Below are 10,708 nucleotides of genomic sequence, written 5' to 3'. Positions count from 1 at the left end.
GGTGTTGTAATGGACTTTCAGCGGTTCCCATGGCGACAACTCAAACTTCCTCACAGCTGAGCGTCAGATGTGACATTTGTGGCTGCGTTTGGGCGACTCGTGCATCATCGCCGACAAAGAGGCTTATGACCGTATTGAATATTTAATCTGCAATACAAAAGTAAAAGTGTAAGAATAAAACGCAACAAATATTAAAGTCTAGGTATAATCGTTCAAATAATATTATATTCTGCACAATTCTGTTTCAATTTAAACCCCAGTGCTTTAAATTTGAACCTCACACACACATTAAAGAGGAGGTATTATGCAAAATTCTACCATGTTGTAACATTGACCCCTCATCATCACCATGTCTAAGCTTTTTAGATGTTTATGTAATCTAGCGATCTCTCCTAGACCCTATTCAAATGTTCAATCACTGTAAGATTCTGTGCAAGGCTCCGCCCACAACCCTACATCACCCACGCTCCCACGCAACAATTCTCCATAAATATACAAAAACACGACACAAAATGGTACACAGCTACTCGACAAACCTGATGTGATGTGCAGGAGTTTCAATAATGGGATGCAGCTGATTGTGTTGTTATAGTGCTCTGAAGGGGGAGGGACTTAGCACAGAGAGCAAAGAGAGGAGAGACTCAGCGTCAAAAACCAAAGTGAAACGTATAAAACATGTTAAGTTGTTTTGGGCGAATATAACATTTTCAAAACAATAAAAGGAAACATGGTGATCTAAATATGTTATGTGTTACAGTTAATACCCCATAGAAATAAAACACCTCCTCTTTAATACCCCATATAATTAAATACCTCCTCTTTAATACCCCTAGAAGTAAAATACCCCCTCTTTAATACCCATAGAAGTAAAATACCCCCTCTTTAATACCCATAGAAGTAAAATACCCTTTCTTTAATACCCCATAATAGTAAAATACCTCCTCTTTAATACCCCATAGATGTAAAATACCCCCTCTTTAATACCCCATAGAAGTAAAATACCTCCTCTTTAATACCCCTAGAAGTAAAATACCCCCTCTTTAATACCCATAGAAGTAAAATACCCTTTCTTTAATACCCCATAGAAGTAAAATACCCTCTCTTTAATACCCCATAGAAGTAAAACACCCCCTCTTTAATACCCCATAGAAGTAAAATACCTCCTCTTTAATACCCCTAGAAGTAAAATGCCTCCTCTTTAATACCCCATAGAAGTAAAATACCTCCTCTTTAATACCCCTAGAAGTAAAATTTCTCCTCTTTAATACCCCATAGAAGTAAAATACCTCCTCTTTAATACCCCATAGAAGTAAAATACCCCCTCTTTAATACCCCATACAAGTAAAATACCTCCTCTTTAATACCCCATACAAGTAAAATACCTCCTCTTTAATACCCCTAGAAGTAAAATGCCTCCTCTTTAATACCCCATAGAAGTAAAACACCCCCTCTTTAATACCCCATAGAAGTAAAATACCTCCTCTTTAATACCCCTAGAAGTAAAATTTCTCCTCTTTAATACCCCATAGAAGTAAAATGCCTCCTCTTTAATACCCCATAATAGTAAAATACCTCCATTTAATACCCCATAGAAATAAAATACCCCCTCTTTAATACCCCATAGATGTAAAACACCCCCTCTTTAATACCCCACATAGGTAAAATACCCCCTCTTTAATACCCCATAGAAGTAAAATGCCTCCTCTTTAATACCCCATAGATGTAAAACACCTCCTCTTTAATACCCCACATATGTAAAATACCCCCTCTTCCCTCTTTAACTTTAACATTTAGCACATTTCTGATGGACTGCAAAGACATCGGTCATTTCTGTTGGTTTTGTTCTAAACGTGGCACATACAAATGTACACACAGTCCAGTCGTCAGTGTCTCAGTGGTCAGAGCGTTCCTCCACTTACTCGATGGTCTGCGGTTCAATCCCAGCTTTAATCAACACATACTGCCTTTGTGTCCTTGGGCAAGACACTTCACCCATCTTACCTGGTCTGAATGTGCGGTGTGTGCATGAGTTTATAACGTGGACTCTCCCGGTTTGAGGACGAAGTGAGAGTCTGCAAACTCCAACCGGGGAATCGAACCCAGGACCTCGCAGTGACGTGGTGAAGCTAACCACTCTGCCACTATTGTGCTGTTTTCCCTCCTGTCCTCAAACGTCTACAATCGTCTGAGAAAAGAAAAGACAGGAAGTCCAAAAGCAGCGGTGGCGAATCAGGACCCAAAGTGTGAGCGGAACCCCCCACTTCCTGTACGTCTGCGGTCGGACATATTTCCTCCAGCTTCGCTTCCTCTTCGGCCTTTCTTCTTCTGTGTTTTTGTCGTTTGTTCGTGTCCAGCTGCAGCCTCCAAGGAAACAGCTGCCGGAGTCGAACCCACAACCTCAGGATAACTACTCTGTCACAGTCACACGGGGAGAACATGCACACTCCACTCAGTGAGATCAGGAGTCTAACCCACAACCTCCTGGTGAGAGGGAGGAGACAGGATAACCACCAAACATCATGAGATAATTAGTCTTTCCAAAACATGTGGTGCCAGAGCCTTGTTTTGCCCAAAGTTCAAATGATGTGATTTTAATGGTCACATGTCGCCCCCTAGTGAAAAAACTATTAGACTTTTTTTTATTTTTATTAAAGAGCAGGATCTTAAAGTCTCTGTACGGGATTTTTATCGTCTTAAAAGGTGAAAAACAGAACTAGTTCATTTCAAACGGTTTGCAGTGGTCCAAAGTTATACCTCACCTTATGCATTTTGAGTTTATAAGCATTTTTCACAACTCTCAGAGACCAGAGCGGAGTTTTGTAGTTAAGTTACCGACAATTAGCATGCTAACATGGTACTTCCTGATTATGGGACAGTAAAACATCTCAGGATCTGCTTATGCAAAATGTCTGGACTGACAGGACACATTTTGCTCAAATACATGGAAAAGAAGAGTACAGAGTATTTACTTTATAGTTTCATGTAAATGTATCCTATGCATTTGACCCATCCTTCACTGTCTCTGGGTTAAACCTGTATTTGACCCTGTATCTTTCAGTGTCTCTGGGTTAAACCTGCATTTGACCCACCCTTCAGTGTCTCTGGGTTAAACCTGCATTTGACCCATCCTTCAGTGTCTCTGGGTTAAACCTGCATTTGACCCACCCGTCAGTGTCTCTGGGTTAAACCTGTATTTGACCCATCCTTCAGTGTCTCGGGGTTAAACCTGCATTTGACCCTGTATCTTTCAGTGTCTCTGGGTTAAACCTGCATTTGACCCACCCTTCAGTGTCTCTGGGTTAAACCTGCATTTGACCCACCCTTCAGTGTCTCTGGGTTAAACGTGTCAGGAGCAGATCTGAGCCAGGACCCTGGTTCTTGTTTTTGGTTTTCATTATAGACTTTTATGAAAAATCCCCCATGTAAAATCCCCATAAAGTCACAGAGAGGAAGGAGACAGTGGTGAGAGAGGCACCCCAGGACTACACTTCCCATCAGCCCTTGATGTGGGGGGTCAGTGCCAGGAAACTGTGATTCAACCAGGAACCAGGACTATGCCAGGACTAAAACAGATCTAAACCAGGACTAAAACAGATCTAAACCAGGACTAAAACAGATCTAAACCAGGACTAAAACAGATCTAAACCAGGACTAAAACAAATCTAAACCAGGACTAAAACGAATCTAACCAGGACTAAAACGAATCTAAACCAGGACTAAAACAAATCTAAACCAGGACTAAAACAGATCTAAACCAGGACTAAAACAGATCTAAACCAGGACTAAAACAGATCTAAACCAGGACTAAAACAGATCTAAACCAGGACTAAAACAGATCTAAACCAGGACTAAAACAGATCTAAACCAGGACTAAAGCAGGACTAAACTAGCACTAATCAAGAGCTAAACCAGGACCAAATGAAGCCAAAAACAGGACTAAACAAGAACTAAATCAGGGCTAGAGCAGGACTAATGATACATTATATTTCCCATCAGCCCCTGGGGGTCAGGAAAGTGTGGTAAATTCAGACAGAAAAACAAGGACTAAGGACTCAACCAGGACTAAACGAAAATGAAATCAGAACTAAATCAGAGCTAAACCAAGACTAAAAAAGAACTAAACCAGGATTAAACCAAGACTAAACAAAGAAGGACAAAACCAGGACTAAATCATTACTTCCCTTGGGGAAGAAAGTGCCTGGAAACAGTGATTCACAGAGGAGAGAGCGGAGAGGAGGCTGTGGGGGGTTTAACCACAACACTGGACACAAACAGGGACGAAGGAGGGTCGCTTTAAATATCAACAGTTTGTTCGATCTGATCTGAGACTCGTGAGGTGGGATTGGCCTTCAGCGTTTGGGGACAGTTCGTCTGTTTGCCTCTGATCAGTTTTTCTGATGTTGATGGTTCTGTTTGCTCAGATGTTGAACTTGTGCTGCACTGAATCTGGCAGGTCGTGTGAATTATTATTATTTTTTTTCAGGTGTTTTTATTTGTATGTTTTTCTTTGCCCAAATTATGACCGTGTTAAAAATAACCCTTAGACCAGGCATGCCCAAACTGTGGCCCGGGGGCCAAATGTGGCCCTCTGACCGATTTTTGTGGCCCTCAAAATCAGCCCATATTACTGTAAACACTACTTTTTACTGTATTTCTGAAAATCTACTCTAAATCTAACAAGTCCATATCACATATAAATGTGTCCCATTGAGGACATAAGCATGAATAAAGGTCTATTGTTTCAGTCAAACTTTTAATTATAACGCAGATTTGAAGTATTCACTGTATTGGTGACCAATCTGTGGTCCTCAATCGGCCCTTAGCTTTGTCTGTGTTTTTTATGTGGCCCTTAATGAGAAAAGTTGGACACCTCTGCCTTAGACCCTTAGTCTCAGACACAGGGGGCGCTGTGTCCACGCTCTCTCAGTTCCATCTTTACATTGATGTATTGCATTGGGTAAAATTGTACCTCCCCAGTCGGGTACAGTGCATAAGAATAAACAATTCTATGTCCTCTTTGCAGCCCTGTACAACAGGGGTCCCACAAGGGTCAATTCTGGGGCCCGTGTTGTTCAGCATTTATATCAATGACCTCTCAGACGTGCAAAGACGCAGACATAATCATGTGCACAGATGATGCTCAAAGCTCTCAGGTCCATCTATAATCAGGAAATAAAGGCACTCGATAAAAAAAACATTCTTCATTATCACTACTGTAATGTCTTAAGTTAATACAAAATGTTCAGTTTCAACAATTTGTTTATTCAAATCTAAGAACTCAAGTTCTCAAACTTATGCATAAAGCAGCTCCACCTACACTGAAAAAAATGTATGAAACTTTGTTCTGAACAAACTGGGTCCTCTGTGAACTGCACAGATCCAAACAGATCCTCTGCTCAGTCGACTTTTCTTTTCAAACCATCAGAGAATCAGCTCCTGACAAACTGAAATTGTTTGTAGATTTCAATAATTTTACTAGAAAATTGAAAAAGTGCATTTTAGATAAATAAATGTGCCCACGTCAGTCTAATTCATTTAATGTAATGTTAAATGATGTAATGTTCTGCATAAACCTGCACATGTTTATGTTTGAACTGGAGGAAACATCATGTCCTGGACATGAGGACATTTTATTATATTTAACTCCTTATGTCAATCTAGTTTTTTTAACGTCATTGTCATGAAATGTGTATTTGAATGTGCCCTGCAGATAGAAACAGCAGCAGCTAAATCTGCTACAAATCATCTTTTCTTTTGTAAGATTAATGGATTTACCCAGCATGCACCTGTGTGTCACTGTCTACCTGCTGCAAATTACCCACAATGCACTGCAACTTTATTTTTTGAGAGATGGTATTATACCATATACTGAAGAGTTAAAACAGTTAAAAGTAAAATACCTCCTTTTTAATAAAATAAACAAATAAAACATGCAGATAGAACATTATATCAGAAAAGTGGATCAACTTTTGTATTTATACAAAATAAATAAGATGCTTTCTGGACATACAACTCTATTTATTCCCCTCCCTCTCTCTCCTCTCTCCTCCCTCTCTTCTCTCTCTTTCTCCTCGTTCACTGGGTGCTCCTCGGGGGTTACTTGCTGGTCACCTCCCCCTTCCCTCTCTCTTTCTCTCCTCTCTCCTCCTTCCTCCCTCTCTCACTCCTCTCTCTCTTCATCCTCTCTCTCTCTCCTCCCCTCCTCATACATCACTCCTTTATTTGGAGAAGGAGGAAGTCATTACAGCGACCAAGCCTTGACCCCTGACCTCTGACCGCCGAGAGGCTGGTCGGGGATGGAGGGCGGGGCTTACACGGGTTTGGACCAATCACAGACGAGCAGCAGGTCCAGACTTAATCAGTGTTTCCAACAGCGACAGGTGGAAGGAAACTGTACCAGACTGGACTAAACCAGGACAAAACCAGGACTAAACCAGGACTAAACCAGGAGTGAACCAGGACTAAACCAGGACTAAACCAGGACTAAACCAGGACTAAACCAGGTCTGAACCGGGACTAAACCAGGTCTGAACCGGGACTAAACCAGGAGTAAACCAGGACTAACCCAGAACTAACCCAGGACTAAACCAGGACTAAACCAGGACTAACCCAGGACTGAACCAGGACTGAACCAGGACTGACCTGGTTGAGGTCGTGGGGTGAGGGGGTGAACATAGGGCAGTAGTAGTGGTGGCGCCACATTAAGTTGTGTCACTCACAAAGACAAAGACCAAACCCAAATCCCCCCGAAGCTACAACCTCCTCACGACTTTCAATACGCTCTGTGTGTCACCAGCAGCAGCGTTTGTGCCAGATGCCCTTCCGCTCGCAACCAGACCCCATTCTGCCGCTGCTTTGTGTTTGGAAATCCTCTCAAAAACAGCAGATCTCCCATAGAGTTACACATTCACAACATTAGAACCGGACGATGTCATAGTCTCAGTAACTCATTGTTTTTGAAAGAAAATTATGATCCACAGATGTTGAACCTTCTCAATATTAGTTTGGGATTGGCTCCACAAACTCATTCATTTTTCAAACATATTCATTTTTCCATGTATTTGAGCAAAGTACGCGTGTCCCAGTCAGATATATTGTATAAGCAGCTCTGGAGGTCAAAATGAATCTGCTGTGCACTGTCTCCATTTGATTATGAACTGTTTTACTTCACGGCTGTTGTTTGCTTTACTGTGATAACAAAACTCTGCTCTGGTCTCTGAGCTGTGGACAGTGCTAACAAACTCATTGTGGTGAATATTTAGGATGTTCACAATGCATAAGATAAGAGAGGGGTAACTTTGGACCATTTGCCCCAGAATAGTCCTGGTTCAGACCTGATTTAGTCCTGATTTAGCCCTGGTTCAGACCTGGTTTAGTCCTGATTTAGCCCTGGTTCAGACCTGGTTTAGTCCTGATTTAGACCTGGTTCAGACCTGGTTTAGTCCTGGTTTAGACCTGGTTTAGACCTGGTTTAGACCTGGTTTTGTCCTGGTTTAGACCTGGTTTAGACCTGGTTTAGGCCTGGTTTAGACCTGGTTTAGACCTGGTTTAGTCCTGGTTTAGACCTGGTTTAGGCCTGGTTTAGACCTGGTTTAGTCCTGGTTTAGACCTGGTTTTGTCCTGGTTTAAACTTGGTTTAGACCTGGTTTAGTCCTGGTTTAGACCTGGTTTGGACCTGGTTTAGACCTGGTTTGGACCTGGTTTAGACCTGGTTTGGACCTGGTTTAGACCTGGTTTAGACCTGGTTTGGACCTGGTTTAGACCTGGTTTGGACCTGGTTTAGACCTGGTTTAGACCTGGTTTGGACCTGGTTTAGACCTGGTTTGGACCTGGTTTAGACCTGGTTTAGACCTGGTTTAGACCTGGTTTGGACCTGGTTTAGACCTGGTTTAGACCTGGTTTAGACCTGGTTTGGACCTGGTTTAGTCCTGGTTTAGACCTGGTTTAGGCCTGGTTTAGACCTGGTTTAGTCCTGGTTTAGACCTGGTTTTGTCCTGGTTTAAACTTGGTTTAGACCTGGTTTAGTCCTGGTTTAGACCTGGTTTGGACCTGGTTTAGACCTGGTTTGGACCTGGTTTAGACCTGGTTTGGACCTGGTTTAGACCTGGTTTGGACCTGGTTTAGACCTGGTTTAGACCTGGTTTAGACCTGGTTTAGACCTGGTTTAGACCTGGTTTAAACTTGGTTTAGACCTGGTTTAGACCTGGTTTAGACCTGGTTTAGACCTGGTTTAGACCTGGTGTGGTCTTTCTTAGTGACTGTGGGGTTAAAGAGTTTCGTGTTTGTGGCTCAGTTAGACATTAACCTCAGATCTGTTTAACTTTCTGTTTTATGGACCAAGACCACCTTAGGAACATACAGCAGAGATTAGAGTCCAGACCTGGTTCAGACCTGGTTTAGATCTGCTTTAGTCCTTGGTTAAGACCTGGTTTAGATCTCGTTTAGTCCCTGGTTTAGACCTGGTTCAGACCTTGTTTTCTCCTGCTTTAGTCCTTGGTTAAGACCTGGTTTAGATCTGCTTTAGTCCTTGGTTAAGACCTGGTTTAGATCTTGTTTAGTCCCTGGTTTAGACCTGGTTTAGTCCTGGTTTAGTCCTGGTTTAGTGCCTGGTCCCGTCCTGTTTCGTCTCTCCTGTTACAGACCTGTTTTGATCTGTGTTGAGCTCTCGTTTAGTCGTAAATGTGGTTTGCTTTTGTGGTTTTTATTTCCTGATGTTGATGGGACAGTTTCCATCATTACATTTACGAGCCCCTCGTCCCCCACTCCTCGTCCCACGTCCCTCGCCCCTCATCACCCCTCACCCCTCGTCCCTCATCCCCGTCCCCATTCCTTGTCCCTCGCCCTCTATCTCTCACCCCTCATCCCCCACTCCCCAGTTCCTTGTCCCTCGCCTCATGTCTCTCGAACCTCGGCCCCCGACTCCCGTTCCTTGCTCTTCACACACACTCAAACACACACTGGAAAACTCGTTCTGCAGCGGAAATTAAATCTGGACTCTCACTCGTCACATGTCCAGGTCAATATTTGAACAAGAACTCACCTGTACATATGTGTGTGGACAGGGACACTTCTCCTGTACGTGTGTGTGGACAGGGACACTTCACCTGTACGTGTGTGTGGACAGGGACACTTCACCTGTACATGTGTGTGTGTGTGGACAGGGACACTTCATCTGTACATGTGTGTGTGTGAGGACAGGGACACTTCACCTGTACATGTGTGTGTGGACAGGGACACTTCACCTGTATGTGTGCGTGTGAGGACAGGGACACTTCACCTGTACGCGTGTGTGTGTGTGTGTGTGTGTGGACAGGGACACTTCACCTGTACATGTGTGTGTGTGTGTGTGTGTGTGGACAGGGACACTTCACCTGTACATGTGTGTGTGTGTGTGTGTGTGTGTGGACATATAACAGTCTTTGTCTCCCTCTGCTGGTCTTAGAATGTACTGCACAAAAAGCCTATCAAATACTAACAGATACTAAAACCAGTATTAAAACAAGATCCTCCTTATGTACCAACAGTTATCAATACTTAAAAAAAAAAAAATGTCCCAGGACTCACAGTCACAGGACAGAAATGAACCTTTCCTGAATAACTTTAGAATGATGTGAGAATAAGACACATAGACCAGTACACACCCATGGACCACTATGAACCTACTGGACAAGATATAAGACCCCGTGGGAATATAAACGATAATACTACAATTTAATGTTGAAAATCACATTATTTTGTCTAAAGAAAGAGTGTTTTGAGTCACGTTTCACTGACTCCCAGGACACTGCCTTGTGACCCACTTTGGGAGCTACTGTCCTATGTCTCACTGCAAGTCAAAACTAAACTTACATGTTTCATTAAATCCACATGAATACATTTGGCACATCCAACAAAATACATAATTTTAATATAAATTGCTTAAATAGTTTCCCCTCACCATTTACTCTCTTGAAGTTGTATTTTTTGTTTGTTTGTTTGTTTATTATTTAATGAAGGGACAATGCATATTAAGAACAGAGGCATGGGGAACGAATCCCACACCTGTAAATATGCAGGATTATAGCCAGTGGTAATTTTCAACCTTTGTCTATTGCACTTCAACATGCATCATTCTTTAACATAAAGTGCCACTTCGGCGTTTTTCCCAGACTCTCAGTCACAGCAAAATACAGTAAAACACTGAGAGAAAAGTGTTTGTCACTTACAGATTTCTTAAGCCACATTTCTGAAATAACAACAACTACTGTTGAACTGACCCACATTTTAACAAAGTTCATTTTGGACAGTGAACTACGCACTTTAAGATGAATCAGTTTAAGAACAGAATTTGAGGCATATATACTTAAAGTGGACTTTGAATAGACATGATCTAAAATTGTATTTCTTTTATGAATATGTATTCTTGGTACATGTTTTCAGTGACTTCCCAACACTGATCACATAAAAGGTGAAAGTCAGTAGTGAAAGTGAGGAAACCCTCTGAACCAGGTGGTTCTCAGTGTAGACCCAGCCCAAAAGATATTTGAGCAGCCTGAGGCCAGGCCCGAATCCAGGCTGATGGTGAGAGCCAGCAGAGCAGAGTAGTGATGAGGGCTGATGATCCATATATGTCAGATTATGTAGCAGACACAGAGCAGAGTATGAACATAGAGCTGCATTTGTAACTTCAGTCAACCCTGATGAACTGGCCACACTAGAAAAACAGGTC

This window comes from Periophthalmus magnuspinnatus, chromosome 16, assembly GCF_009829125.3.
Source record: "Periophthalmus magnuspinnatus isolate fPerMag1 chromosome 16, fPerMag1.2.pri, whole genome shotgun sequence".
In the NCBI taxonomy this organism is placed as follows: domain Eukaryota; kingdom Metazoa; phylum Chordata; class Actinopteri; order Gobiiformes; family Gobiidae; genus Periophthalmus; species Periophthalmus magnuspinnatus.
This window is presented reverse-complemented; position numbering follows the sequence as displayed.